The sequence below is a fragment of the Pristiophorus japonicus genome, unplaced genomic scaffold, assembly GCF_044704955.1.
Source record: "Pristiophorus japonicus isolate sPriJap1 unplaced genomic scaffold, sPriJap1.hap1 HAP1_SCAFFOLD_608, whole genome shotgun sequence".
NCBI lineage: Eukaryota > Metazoa > Chordata > Chondrichthyes > Pristiophoridae > Pristiophorus > Pristiophorus japonicus.
Genome location: NW_027254518.1, coordinates 147,842 through 163,843, shown reverse-complemented (window position 1 = coordinate 163,843; position 16,002 = coordinate 147,842). Strand labels below are relative to the sequence as shown.

Sequence of the window (16,002 nt, the reverse complement as noted above, 5' to 3'; positions counted from 1 at the left end):
ATCCTATGGACGAAGCAGCATGCCAGGGATCCTATGGACGAAGCAGCGTGTCAGGGATCCACTGGCAGCTAGGGATCCACTGGTCGATGCAGTGTGCCAGTGATCCTCTGGGCGACGCATTGTGTCAGGGATCCACTGGCAGCGCGGTACCGGTGTGTCAGGGATCCACTGGGCGGCGCAGTGTGTCAGGGATCCACTGGGCGGCGCAGTGTGTCAGGGATCCACTGGCAGCGCGGTGTGTGCCAGGGATCTAGTGGTTAGTGTGGGATCTGCTGCAGTCTCTCCCCACCTCCCCCGCCGGGCGCTCGGAGCCATATTTATCTCTCCTAGTCGGAGCAGCGGCGGCGCAGACTGAGGCCTCGGCAGGTAGGACACCGGGCCCCGGCCCCACCGAACCCCGCTCGGTAACTGAGCCCCGGACACCGAACCCCAACACCGGGCTTCCACTGAGGCCGGGGGCCGGTGCGGTGTCCGGGAGGACTGTGCCCGCCTCCAGTTCAGGTATTGCCACAACCCGCGCCCCGCGCCTGTCTCCCGCCGCTCCCGGACGCCCCACACCCGGACCTGGACCCGACACCACGGACACTCCCCGCACCTCGGCTTCCCCAGTCCCTCGCCCCTGGGACCATTGCAGTAAACCTCTCCCATTCCCAAAGTGTGGGGCCCAGAATGGGACACAATACTGCAGCTGGGGCCGAACCAGTGTTTGATACAAGTTTAGCATCACTTCCTGGCTTTTGTACTCTCGGCCTCCATGTATAAAGCCCAGGATCGACACGCTGTATTAACTGCTTTGTTAACCTACCCTGCCACCTTCAGAGATTTGAGCACAAACACCCCCAGGTCGCTCTGTTCTTACATCCCTTTAGAATTGCACCCTTTAATGTATATTCTCGCTCCTCATTCTTCCTACCAAAATGTATCACCACACACTTCTCTGTGTTAAATTTAATCTGCCATGTGTCTGCCCTTTCCATCAGCCTGTCTTCCCTCCTGAATTCACCCTGAAATTCCAATGTCCCGGGCCCGTACGAAGTTTCTACGGACCCGGGAAGGCATCGGAAAAGCCGGGTGTCAGCGTGCAATGCGCATGCGTTGAAAACCGGATTTTCCAATCTGTCAAGTTTCTGGCTCGACAGATCCTCCGTATCTCGGGAGCGAGGACACTTGCGGGGCAAGATTTCCGATATGTACCAATATCTTACCCTGCAAATGTCCTTTAAAATCTTGTGCCTGAAAAAGCAGGCGTATAGGCTACTGTTACAGACGCAAGTGTTTAAAATACACAAAACATTTTAAAGTAAAGTTATAAAAACACATTTTATTGTTTAAAAACCCTCCCCACTATGGTAAATTTACTTTAAGGCTTAATTTTAAAAAAGTTTTTAAAAAGTCAGGAAAATATTTTTTTTATAACAACTTTAATTTAAATGAATGTTAAATATGTAGTTTATTTTCTATTTTTTATTGTGTTTTTGGGGAGGGTTTCTCATTCATAGTAATAGGAGTTCCGGACTTATGGAACTCCTGTTACTATGAATGAGAATCTATACTACACCTGATTGGCTGCTGTCTCCAGCTCCTGGCCTGCGCACGTCCCCACGTGCACGCGCTGCGACACGCAGTCACGGGAGGCCTCAGGCTCGGAAGTTCCAACGGGCGCAGCGGCAACAGATAAATGCGCATCTTTTTTCTCTTTTTCTTTCATTTCATCAAGCGGGAAGAGCTCGACCGGAATTTCAGGGCCACTCATTGTGCCCTGTATCCCAATTCCACATCATTAATGTACATCAGAAACAGCAGTGGTCCCAGCACTGAACCTTGGGGAACACCACTGGATATGTCCCTCTCTGTTTTCTATCCTTTAGCCAGTCTTGTGTCCATGTTGCTACTGCCCCTTTTATCCCATGGGCTTCAATTTTGCTAAAAGTCCCTAGACCTGGACAACATTCAGGCTTGGGCTGATAAGTGGCAAGTAACATTCACGCCACACAAGTGCCAGGCAATGACCATCTCCAACAAGAGAGAGTCTAACTACTTCCCCTTGATAGTCAACGGCATTACCATCACCGAATCCCCCGCCATCAACATCCTGGGGGTCACCACTGACCAGAAACATAACTGGACCAGCCACATAAATACTGTGGCAACAAGAGCAGGTCAGAGGCTGGGTGTTCTGTGGCGAGTGTCTCCCCTCCTGACTCCCCAAAGCCTTTCCACCATCTACAAGGCCCAAGTCAGGAGTGTGATGGAATACTCTCCACTTGCCTGGATGAGTGCAGCTCCAATAACACTCAAGAAGCTCGACACCATCCAGGACAAAGCACCCTGCTTCATTGGCTCCCCATCCACCACCTTAAAAATTCACTCCCTCCATCACTAGCTAACCGTGGCTGCAGTGTGTACCTTCTAAAAGATGCATTACAGCAACTCGCCAAGGCTTCTTCGGCAGCACCTCCCAAACCCGCGACCTCTACCCACCAAGGGCAGCAGGCGCATGGGAACACCACCACCTCCACGTTCCCCTCCAAGTCACACACCATCCTGACTTGGAAATATATCGGCCGTTCCTTCATCGTCGCTGGGTCACAATTCTGGAACTCCCTCCCTAACAGCACTGTGGGAGCACCTTCACCACACGGACTGCAGCGGTTCAAGGTGGCGGCTCACCACCACCTTCTCGAGGGCAATTAGGGACGGGCAATAAATGCCCACATCCCGTGAGTGAATTAAAAAACAATCAATTGGCACTGCCCCCATCCACCCTTCTGTTACCTCATCAAAAAAACTCAAGCACGTTAGCCCATTAGCAGATTTGCCTGTAACAAATGCATGCTGGCTCTCCTTTATTAGTCCATGCTTGTCCAGGTGGCTTTTAATTTTCTCCCGGATTATTGTTTCTAAAAGCTTCTCCACTACTGACGTCAAACTGACTGGCCTGTAATTGCCAGGTTTATCCTCAAGTCTTCTGGCACCAGCCCTGTATCTAAGGAGAAGATTGTGGTTCGCACTTCTGCAATTTCTACCCTTACTACTAATGCAACCGAGGATGCATACGTCCGGACTGATGCTATATCCACTCTCAGTCCTGTCAGCCTGTCTAGTGCATCCTCTTTAACTACTTTTATCCTGACAATCTCCTTGTTTACCTTAGCTTTGGTAAACTCCTCTTCCTTGGTAAACACTGATGCAATGTACTGATTTAATACCTTAGCCATGCCTTCTGCCTCACCTCCATTTGGGTCCCTAATAGGCCCCACCGCTCCTGACAACCCTGTTACTGTTAATGTGCCGATAGAACTTTGGTTCCCTTTTACGTTCGCCGCCAAACTATTCTTGTGCTGTCTCTTTGCCCCTCTTATTTACTTTTTCGCGTCTCCTCTGTACGTTTTATACGCAGCCTCATTCTCACTTGTATTATCAAGCTGACATCCACCCCTTTGTCTGCTCCATCCTACTCTCCAACTCCTTCGTCATCCAGTGAGCTCTGGCTTTTCCTTTGCGCCATGTGGGAGTATACCCAGACTGTACCCAAAACGTCTCCTTTTTAAGGACCTCCCAATACTCCATTACATTTCTGCCTGCCAGTCTTTGACTCCAATTTACCAGGGAGCGCTGCACTGTCGGAGATGCCGTCTTTCAGGATGAGACGTTAAACCTGCTCTCTCAAGTGGACGTAAATTCGAAGAAGAGCAGGGGAGTTATCCACGGTGTCCTGGCCAATATTTATCTCTTAATCAACATAACAAAAAAACAGATTATCTCGGTCATTATCACATTGCTTTTGTGGGAGCTTGCTGTGTGCAAAATGGCTGCCACATTTCTCACATTACAACAGTGACCACACTCCAAAAGTACTTCATTGGCTGTAAAGCACTTTGAGATGTCCAGAGATCGTGAAAGGCGCTATATAAATCCAAGTCTTTCTTTTACCTGGCCAGATCATTCTTCAATTCGCTGAAATCAGCCCTATGTAAAAAACACAAACACATTCACATACACACACCCGCACACATATATACACACACACATTCACATACACACACCCTCACACATACATCCACACATTCACATACACACACATTCACATACACACACATTCACATACACACACATTCACATACACACACATTCACATACACACACATTCACATACACACACATTCACATCCACACATATACATACACACACATTCACATACACACACCCTCACATACACACACCCTCACACATACATCCACACATATACACACACACACACACACATACACACACATTCACATACACACACCCGCACACATACATCCACACATATACACACACACACATTCACATACACACACCCGCACACATACACCCACACATATATACACATACACATACACACACCCGCACACATACACCCACACATATACACACACACACATTCACATACACACACCCGCACACATACATCCACACACACACATTCACATACACACACCCTCACACATACATCCACACATTCACATACACACACATTCACATACACACACATTCACATACACACACATTCACATACACACACATCACATACACACAACCGCACACATACATCCACACATATACATACACACACATTCACATACACACACCCTCACATACACACACCCTCACACATACATCCACACATATACACACACACACACACACACACACACACATACACACACATTCACATACACACACCCGCACACATACACCCACACATATATACACATACACATACACACACCCGCACACATACACCCACACATATACACACACACACATTCACATACACACACCCGCACACATACACCCACACATATACACACACACACATTCACATACACACACCCGCACACATACATCCACACATACACATACACACACACACATTCACATACACACACCCACACACATACATCCACACATATGCACACATACATCCACACATATACACACATACACATACACACACCCGCACACATACATCCACACATATACACACACTCACACATTCACATACACACACCCGCACACATATTTCCACACATATACACACACATCCACATCCACACACCCGCACACGTACATCCACACATATACACACATACACGCACACGTACACCCACACCCGCACCCATACACCCGCACCCATACACCCGCACCCATACACCCGCACCCATACATCCACACATATACACACACATCCACATACACATACATCCACACATATACACGCACACACATTCACATACGCACACATGCACACGCACACACACACACACACACACCCGCACACATACATCCACACATATACACACACATCCACATACACACACCCACACACATACACACACACATTCACATACACACACCCGCACCCATACACCCGCACCCATACATCCACACATATACACGCACACACATTCACATACGCACACATGCACACGCACAAACACACACACACACCCGCACACATACATCCACACATATACACACACACACATCCACAGCCCAGTTCAACCTTTCCAATAGGATTTTGGTCCCAGTCTATTTCAGGTAATGTGTACACGCTGACGTGTGACCTGACTCCATATACCCGCCTTTGCCAAGGTCCTTCATAGGTTGTATAGCTGCAACATGACTTCTACCCCCTTGTGTGCCAGTCCTCTAGGTATAAAGGCCAGCATTAAATAAGCCTTTTTGATTATTTTCTATCCTGTCTATGACATTTTAATGATCTATGTACCTGGACCCTTAAAACTCTTTGGACCTGCACTGCTTCTATCTTTTCACCATTTAGAAAGCCTATATTGAAATCTATTTGCCACAGTTTAGTCCAGTCACTTAATCTATTAATATCACTTTGTAATTTTATACTTCCATCCACACTGCTTACAATGCTGTTTATCTTTTTGTGATCATCAAACTTGAATACGTGGCTCTCTATCCCGTCATCCAAGTCTTGCTACAGTTATACAGGGTATTGGTGAGGCTACACCTGGAATACTGCGTGCAGTTTTGGTTTCCATATTTACGAAAGGATATACTTGCTTTGGAAGCTGTTCAGAGAAGGTTCACTAGGTTGATTCCGGAGATGAGGGGGTTGACTTATGAGGAAAGGTTGAGTAGGTTGGGCCTCTACTCATTGGAATTCAGAAGAATGAGAGGTGATCTTATTGAAACGTATAAGATTATGAGGGGGCTTGACAAGGTGGATGCAGAGAGGATGTTTCCACTGATGGGGGAAACTAGAACTAGGGGGCATAATCTTAGAATAAGGGGCCACCCATTTAAAACTGAGATGAGGAGAAATTTCTTCTCTGAGGATTGTAAATCTGTGGAATTCGCTGCCTCAGAGAGCTGTGGAAGCTGGGACATTGAATAAATTTACGACAGAAATAGTCAGTTTCTTAACCGATAAGGGAATAAGGGATTATGGGGAGCGGGCAGGGAAGTGGATCGTATTAAATGGCGGAGCAGGCTCGAGGGGCCGTATGGCCTACTCCTGCTCCTATTTCTTATGTTCTTAATAAATACGGTGAATAGTTGAGGCCCCAATACAGATCCTTGGGGACACCACTAGTCACACGCTGCCAATTAGAGAACCTGCCCATTATCCCCACTCTCTGTCTCCTGCCACTCAGCCAATCTCCTAACCAGGTCAATAGTTTGTCCTCAGTTCCTTGAGCTTTAGCCACACAAACCCCACACACATCCACAGCCCAATTCATCATTCTGGTATGACTTTGCTCCCATTCTAGTTCAGGTATTGCATACACACATACATACGTGTGCGCATACACATATAGAAACACATACACAGTCATATGTACAGCCACACACAATTCATCCTTTCTGCTCAGACTTTTCCCCTTTCCAGTTAGAAACATAGAAACATAGAAAATAGGTGCAGGAGTAGACTATTCGGCCCTTCGAGCCTGCACCACCATTCAATGAGTTCGTGGCTGATCATGCAACTTCAGTACCCCATTCCTGTTTTCTCGCCATACCCCTTGATACCCCTAGTAGTAAGGACTACATCTAACTCCTTTTTGAATATATTTAGTAAATTGGCCTCAACAACTTTATGTGGGAGAGAATTCCACAGATTCACCACTCTCTGGGTGAAGAAGTTTCTCCTCATCTCGGTCCTAAATGGCTTAGCCCTTATCCTTAGACTGTGACCCCTGGTTCTGGACTTCCCCAACATTGGGAACATTCTTCCTGCATCTAACCTGTCTAAACCCGTCAGAATTTTAAACGTTTCTATGAGATCCCCTCTCATTCTTCTGAACTCCAGTGAATACAAGCCCAGTTGATCCAGTCTTTCTTGATATGTCAGTCCCGTTCAACTATTGACACACACACGCAAATACACACATACACACACACATATCTGCACACAACAAATACACACCCACACAACAATACACAACCACACAACAAATAGACACCCACGCACACATCCACAGCTCAACTGATCCTTTCCAGTATGACTTTGGTCCCATTCTAATTCAGGTATTGCAAACACACGCTCACACACACACACCACGCATACACACACATACAACACACAATAACTAGTGATTTGTAAAGGTTTAGCGTGACTTCCTTGTTTTTATATTCAATGCCCCTATTTACGAAGTCATGTATCCCATACACTTTCTTAACTGCCTTATCACCCTGCCCCGCCACCTTCAAAGATTTGTGAATATGCACAGTGTGACTGTACTCTGGAGAAATCTATGCAGAAATTCTTCCCCCTCTGTCTCAGGTCCCTCTGCTCTTGCAGCCCCCTCAAAATATTACCATTTAGATTATACTGCGTCTCCATGGTCTTTCTCCGAAAGTGCATCACTTCATACTTAAAAGTGCATCTGCCCATTTCAGCAGTCTATCTCTATCCTCCTGAAGTCTGCGACTATCCTGCTCACTATTTACTACATTGGCAAGTTTAGTATCATCCACAAACTTTGAAATTGTACTCCCTGTACCCGTCCAGAAAAGCAATGGTCCTAATAGTGACCCCGAGAGGATCCCACTGCACACTTCCCTCCAGTCAGAAAAACATCTGTCAATCACTGCTCTCTGCCTCCTACCCTTCAACCAGTTATATACCCACGTTACCACCGTCCCTTTAATAATATGTGCTTCTATTTTCCAAATAAGTCTGTATTTTATCAAATGGCCTTTGAATGTCCGTTCATACAACTGCACTCCCTGCACCAAATAGACACATTCCCCGAGAGGGAAAGGAAGGGCATCCAAAGCTGGAGCTCCCTGGATGACTAAAGATATAGGGGTGAAAAGGAGACTTATAACAATTGTAAGGTTAATAATACAGTTCAGAACCACGCTGAATATAGAAAGTACAGAGGCGACCCAAGAAAGGGAATAACTGGGGCAAACAGAGAGTATGAGAATAGATTAGCGGCTAACATAAAAGGGAACCCAAAAGTCTTTTATAAAAACAAATAGTTAAAGGGTAGTCAAAGGCAGGGTGGGGCCAATTGTGGACCAAAAAGGAGATCTTCTTGTGGAGGCAGAGGGCAAGGCTGAGGCACTGAATCTGAGCATTTTGAATCTGTCATCACTAAAGAGGATGCTGCCAATGTAGCAGTAAAGGAGGAGGCAGTAGCGATATTGGATAAGATAAAAATAGAAATGGAGGAGGAGGAAACAGAAAAGGCTGGCAGTCCTCAAAGTAGAAAAGTCACCCGGTCCGCTGGGATGCAGGTTGCTGAGGGAAGTAAGGGTGGAAGTTGCAGAGGCTCTGGCCACAATCTTCCAACAGTCCTTGGATATAGGGGTAGTACCAGAGGACTGAAGAATTCCAAATGTCACACCCCTGTGCGGAGAGGGATAAACCCAGTGGCTGCAGGCCAGTCAGCCTAACGTCGGTGACGGGTAATTTTTAGAGGCAATAATCTAGATCAAAATTAATTGGCATTTGAAAAACTATAAGCTAATAAATGAAAGTCAGCATGGATTTGTTAAAGGCAAAATGTATTTGACTAACTTGATTGAGTGCTTTGATAAGAAGGTAACAGAGGTGCTTGATGACGATAGTGTGGTTGATGTTGTGTACATGGACTTTTGAAAGGAGTTCGACAAAGTGCCACATAATAGATTTGTCAGCAAAATAAAAGCCCATGTGATTAATGGTATAGTGGCAGCAAGGATCCAAATTGGCTAAGGGACAGAAAACAGAGAGGAGTGGTGAATGCTTGTTTTTCAGACTGGAGTGAGGTATAACTAGTGGGGTACCGCAAGGATCGGTGCTTGGGCCCCAACTATTCACAATCTATATCAATGATTTGGATGAGGGGACCAAATGTAATATATCCAAGTTTGCTGATGATACAAAGCTAGGTGGGAATGTAAGTTGTGAGGAGGATGCAAAGAGACTTCATGGGGATATAGATAGGCTCAGTGAGTGGGCAAGAACATGGCAAATGGAATATAATGTGGAGAAATGTGAAGTTATCCACTTTGGTAGGAAAAATAGAAAAACTGAGTTTTTTAAATGGTGAGAGATTGGGAAATGTTGGTGTTCAAAGGGACCTGGCTGCCCTTGTACATGGATCACTGAAAGTTAACATGCAGGTACAGCAAGCAATTAAGAAAACAAATGTTATGTTGGTCTTTATTACAAGAGGATTTGAGTATAAAAGTAAAGATATCTTACTGCAATTATATAGGGCCCTGGTGAGACCACACCCGGAGTATTGTGTACAGTTTTGGTCTCCTTAGTGAAGGAAGGATATACTTGCCATTGAGGGAGTGCAACGAAGGTTCCTGGGATGGGGCGGGCGGCGATTGTACTATGAGGAGAGATTGACTAGACTCCATTCCATAGAGTTTAGAAGAATGAGAGGTGATCTCATTGAAGCATACAAAATGATTACAGGGTAGATGCCGGGAGGATGTTTCCCCTGTCTAGAAGGAGTCTAGAACCAGGGGTCACAGTCTCAGAATAGGGGATCGGCCATTTAGGACTGAGATGAGGAGAAATTTTTTCATTCAGAGGGTGGTGACTCTTTGGAATTCTCTGCCCCAGAGGGCTGTGGAGGCTCAGTCTTTGAGTATATTCAAGACAGAGATCGATAGAATTTTGGATATTAAGGGAATCGAGGGATATGGGGATCGGGCAGACAAGTGGAGTTGAGGTAGAAGATCAGCCATGATCTCATTGAATGGTGGAGCAGGCTCAAGGTGCCGAATGGCCGACTCCTGCTCCTATTTCTTATGTTCTTGTACAATGGATTTCCCCAGGGGGCGGTATTAGGACCACTGCTCTTTTTGATATATATTATGACCTGGACTTGGGTATACAGGGTATCATTTCACAGTTTGCAGATGATATGAAACTCAGAAATGTAGTAAGCAATGAAGAGGATAGTAATAGACTTAAGGAGGACATACAGACAGGTGAAACGGATAGACACATGGCAGATGGAATGTAACATTTTGGTCGGAAGAATGAGGAGAGGCAATATGAATGAAACGGTGCAATTATACAGTGGGTGCAGGACCAGTGACCTGCCGTTGTATGTACACAAAGCTTTGAAGCTGGCATGACACGTTGACAAGGCTGTTTAAAAACATGAGATCCTGGAAGGCGGTATCCAGTGGGGTTCCGCAGGGCTCAGTGCTGTGTCCCTTGCTTTTTGTGGTATATATCAATGACTTGGACTTGAATGTTGGGGGTATGATTAAGAAGTTTGCAGATGACACTAAAATCGGCTGTGTGGTTGATAATGAAGAAGAAAGCTGCGGACTGCAGGAAGATATCAATGTACTGGTCAGATGAGCGGAACAGTGGCAAATGGAATTCAATCCGGAGAAGTGTGAGGTGATGCATTTGGGGAGGGCTAACAAGGCAAGGGAATCCACATTAAATGGAACAACACTGAAAAGTGTAGAGGAACAAAGGGACCTTGGAGTGCAGGTCCACAGATCTCTGAAGGTAGCAGGCCAGGTAGATAAGGTGGTTAAGCAGGCATACGGAATGCTTGCCTTTATTAGTCGAGGCATGGAATACAAGAGCAAGGAGGTTGTGCTTGAAGTGTATAAAACACAGGTTAGGCCGCAGCTGGAGTACTGCGTGCAGTTCTGGTCACCACATTACAGGAAAGATGTGATTGCACTGGAAAGGGTGCAGAGGAGATTTACAAGAATGTTGCCTGGACTGGAGAATTTTGGCTATGAGGAAAGATTGGAGATGCTGGGTCTGTTTTCTTTGGAACAGAGGAGGCTCAGGGGAGACCTGATTGAGTTGTATAAAATTATAAGGGACCTGGATAGAGTGGATAGGATGGACCTATTTCCCTTGGCAGAGAGGTCAACAACCAGGGGGCATATATTTAAAGTAATTGGGGGGAGGTTTAGAGGAAATATGAGGGGAAATTTCTTCACCCAGAGGGTGGTGGGGGTCTGGAACTCATTGCCTGAAAGGGTGGTAGAGGCAGAAACCCTCACCACATTTAAAAAATACTTGGATGTGCACCTGAAGTGCTATAACCTACAAAGCTACGGACCAAGAGCTGGAAAGTGGGATTAGGCTGGATAGCTCTTTGTCGGCCGGCGCGGACATGATGGGCCAAATGGCCTCCTTCCGTGCTGTAAATTTCTAAGATTCTATCCTTGCCTTTATAAGCAGAGGCATAGATCAAAAACAAGGCAGTTATACTAAACCTTTCTAAATCACTGGTTAGGCCTCAGCTGGAGTATTGTGTACATATTTCCTCTAAACCTCCCCCCAATTACTTTAAATCTATGTCCCCTGGTTGTTGACCCCTCTGCCAAGGGAAACAGCTCCTTCCTACCCACTCTATCTAGGCCCCTTATAATTTTATACACCTCAATCAGGTCTCCCCTCAGCTTCCTCTGTTCCAAAGAAAACACTTTAGGAAGGATGTGAAGGCTGTGGAGAGGGTGCAGAAGAGATTTACGAGAATGGTTCCAGGGATGAGGGACTTCAGTACTGAAGAAGTTTGGCTTGTTCCCCTCAGAGCAAAGAAGGTTAATAGGCAATTTGATAGTGGTGTTCAAAATCATGAATGTTTTATTGAAGTGAATCAGGAGAAACTGTTTCCAGTGGTGGGGGACACAGATTTAAGGTGATTGGCAACAGAACCAGAGACGACATAAGGAAAGTTTTTTTTTTAAACGCAGCGAGTTGTTGTGATCGGGAACGCGCTGCCTGAAAGGGCGGTGGGAGCAGATTCAATAGTAACTTTCAAAAGAGAATTGGATAAATACTTGAAGAGAAAAATATTACAACAACCTTATTTATATTGCGCCTTTAATGTATTAAAACATTTCAAGGTGCTTCACAAGACAAAATTTGACACTGAGCCACAGGAGATCTTAGGGCAGATGAGCAAAAGCTTGGTCAAAAAGTAAGGCTTGAAAGACTGTATAAAGGTAGAGAGGTTTAGTGAGGGAATTCCAGAGCTTAGGGCCTTAGCAGCTGAAAGCACGGCCACCAATGGTAGAGTGATTAAAATTGGGGATGCGCAAGAGGCCAGAATTGGAGGAGTACAGATATCTCAGAGGGTTGTGGGGCTGGAGGAGATTATACAGATAGGGAGGGATTTGAAAACAAGGAGGAGAATTTTGAAAGCGAGGCGTTGTTTAACAGGAAGCCGAAGTAGGTCAACGAGCACCGGGGTGATGGGTGAACAGGGCTTGGTGCCTGTTAGGTCACGGGCAGTAGAGTTTTGGATGACCTGAAGTTTACATAGGGTACAGCATGGGAGGCTGGCCAGGAGAGCATTGGAATAGACAAGTCTAGAGGTAACAATGGGTTCCAGCAGCAGATGAGCTGAGGCAGGGGTGGAGTCGGGTGATGTTACAGGGCTTTGGAGAAAGAGCAGGGGAGTGGGACTAATTGGATAACTCGACCAAAGATCCATTAGGCACAATGGGCCTAATGCCTCCTGTGCTGAAGCATTCTATGATTCTAACCCACTCTGTTAATTCATCAAAGAACACAGTTGGTTAGTCAGACAAAGTTTGCCTTTAACCCATGCACCTCCCAAATGCGAATTAATTGTCCTTGACAATGGTCTCCAGTAGTTTTCCCATCACTGACGTTAGACTGATTGCCCTGTAGTTACAGGTTTATCCCTTTTCCTTTTTTTGAATAGGGGTGTAGCATTTGCAATCCTCCAGCGCCACTCCCATATTCAAGGAGAACATAAGAAATAGGAGCAGGAGTAGGCCATACGGCCCCTCGAGCCTGCTCCGCCATTCAATCACATCATGGCTGATCTTCCATCTCAACTCCACTTTCCTGCCCAATCTCCATATCCCTTGATTCTCCTGGAATCCAAAAATCTATATCTCAGCCTTGAATATACTCAAAGACTCAGCATTCTCAGTCCTCTGGGGCAGAGAATTCCAAAGATTCACAACCCTCTGAGTGAAGAAATTCCTCCTCATCTTGGTCTTAAATGATCTACCCCTTATCCTGAGACTGTGCCCTCTAGTTCGAGACACTCCAGCATCTACCCTGTCAATCCCCTTCACAATGTTGTATGTTTCAGTGAGCGCATCTCTGATTTTTCTAAACTTCAGAGAGTATAGGCCCATTCTACACAATCTCGCGTCATAGGACAACCCTCTCATACCAGGAATCAATCTAGTGAACCTTCGTTGCACCACCTTCAAGATAAGGAGACCAAAACTGTGCACAGTACTCCAGGTGTGGTCTCACCAAAGCCCTGCACAATTGTAGCAAGACTTCCTTTCTCTTGTACTTCAACCCCCTTGCGACAAAGGCCAACATGCCATTTGCCTTCCTTATAGCTTGCTGTACCTGCATGCTATCTTTCTGTGTTTCTTGCTCAAGGACACTTAAATCTCTCTCAACACCAATATTTAAAAGTTTCTCACCATTTAAAAAATATTGTGTTTTTCTGTTCTTCCAACCAAAATGAATAACCTCACATTTCCCCACATTATACTCCATCTGCCACCTTACTGCCCACTCATTCAGTCTATCTATATCCCTTTGCAGATGCTTTGTGTTCTCCTCCAGCTTACTGTCCCACCTAGCTTTGTATCGTCAGCAAACCTGAATACATTTCACTTGGTCCCTTCATCTAGGTCATTAACTTGGATTGTTAATAGCTGAGGCCCCAGCACTGATCCCTGCGGCAGCCCACTAGTTACAGCCTGCCAACACGAAAATGACCTGTTTATCCCGACTCTCTGCTTTCTGTCCAATAACCAATCCTCTATCCATGGTAATACATTACCTCCAATCTCATGAGCCCCTATCTTGTGTAGTAACCTTTTATGTGGCACCTTATCGAATGCCTTTTGGAATATACTACATCCACTGGTTTCCTTTAATCTACCCTGCTAGTTACATCCTCTAAAAATTCTATTAAATTTGTCAAACACGATTTCCCTTTCATAAAACCGTGTTGACTCTGCCTAATCATGTTATGATTATCTAAGTGCCTGATACCACTTCCTTAACAATGGATTCCAGCATTTTCCTGATGATTGATGTCAGGATAACTGGCCTGTAGTTCCCTGTATTCTCTCTCCCTCCTTTCGTGAATAGCAGGGTTACATTTGCTACCTTCCAATCCGCTGGGACCTTTCTAGAATCTAGGGAATTTTGGAAGATCAAAACCAATGCATTCACTATCTCAGCAGCCACCTCTTTTAAAACATTAGGATGTAGGCCGTCAGGTCCTTATTTAAGGAAGGATATACTTACATTGGAGACAGTTCAGAGCAGGTTCACTAGGTTGATTCCTGAGATGAAGGGGTTGACTTATGAAGAAAGTTTGAGTAGGTTGGGCCTATACTCATTGGAGTTCAGAAGAATGAGAGGTGATCTTAGTGAAACATATAAGATTCTGAGGGGGCTCGACAGGGTAAATGCAGAGAGGATGTTTCCCGTCATGGGGGAATCTAGAACTAGGGGACATAGTTTCAGAATAAGGTGTCTCCCATTTAAAACTGAGACGAGGAGGAATTTCTTCTCTCAGAGGGTTGTAAATCTGTGGAATTCTCTGCCCCAGAGAGAGGTGGAGGCTGGGTCATTGAATATATTTAAGACAGAGATAGACAGATTTTTGAGTGATAAGGGAATAAAGGGTTATGGAGAGTGGGCAGGGAAGTGGAGCTGAGTCCATGATCAGATCAGCAATGATCGCATTAAATGGCGGAGCAGGCTCGAGGGGCTGGATGGCCTACTCCTGCTCCTATTTCTTATGTTCTTAGTCCCATTAGTTTCTCTCGCACAACATCTTTACTTAGATTGATTTATTTAAGTTCCTCGCCGTCATTAGGCCCTGGATTCCCCACCATTTTAGGTATGCTTCTTGCACCTTCTACAGTGAAGACAAATAAATATTTTGTATCTACCATCTCTGCCATTTCCTTATTTCCCATTATAATTTCTGTCTCAGCCTCGAAAGGACCAACATTTACTTTCACTACTCTCTTCCTTTTTACATACGTGTAGAAGCTCTTACAATCAGTTTTTATATTTCTTGCTAGTTTTCTCTCATTGTATTTTTTCCCTTTTTATAAATTTTTTGGTCACCCTTTGCTGGTCTCTGACACTCTCTCAATCCTCAGGCTTACTAGTATTCTTCGCAACATTATAAACTTCTTCTTTCAATCTATTGCTTCTTTAGTTAGCCAGCGATGGATCACTTTTCCTGTGGAGTTTTTCTTTCTCAATGGAATGTATTTTTGTTGAGACGTATGAAATATTTATTTAAATGCTAACCACTGCTTATCTACCGCCATACCTTTTAATCTATTTTTCCAATCTACCTTAGCCAACTCGTACCTATGTAATTGACTTTATTTAAGTTTAAGACTCTAGTTTCGGACTTAGGCAAGTCACCTTCAAACTTAATGTGGGATTCCATCATATTATGATCACTCTGCCCCAGAGGATCCTTTACTATGAGATTGCTAATTAACCCTGTCTC

At 45.2% G+C, this 16,002-nt stretch overlaps 1 protein-coding gene across 1 annotated transcript in view; it reads left to right on the top strand.

The window, feature by feature from the left end:
* Positions 1-236: 236 nt before the first annotated feature.
* LOC139255441 (phosphorylase b kinase gamma catalytic chain, skeletal muscle/heart isoform-like) overlaps positions 237-16,002 on the top strand; it is a 111,916-nt gene continuing 96,150 nt past the window's right edge. The window contains exon 1 of the mRNA XM_070873921.1: positions 237-366. The gene's annotated coding sequence lies outside the window, so the exon portion shown is untranslated. The remainder of the gene's footprint in view (positions 367-16,002) is intronic.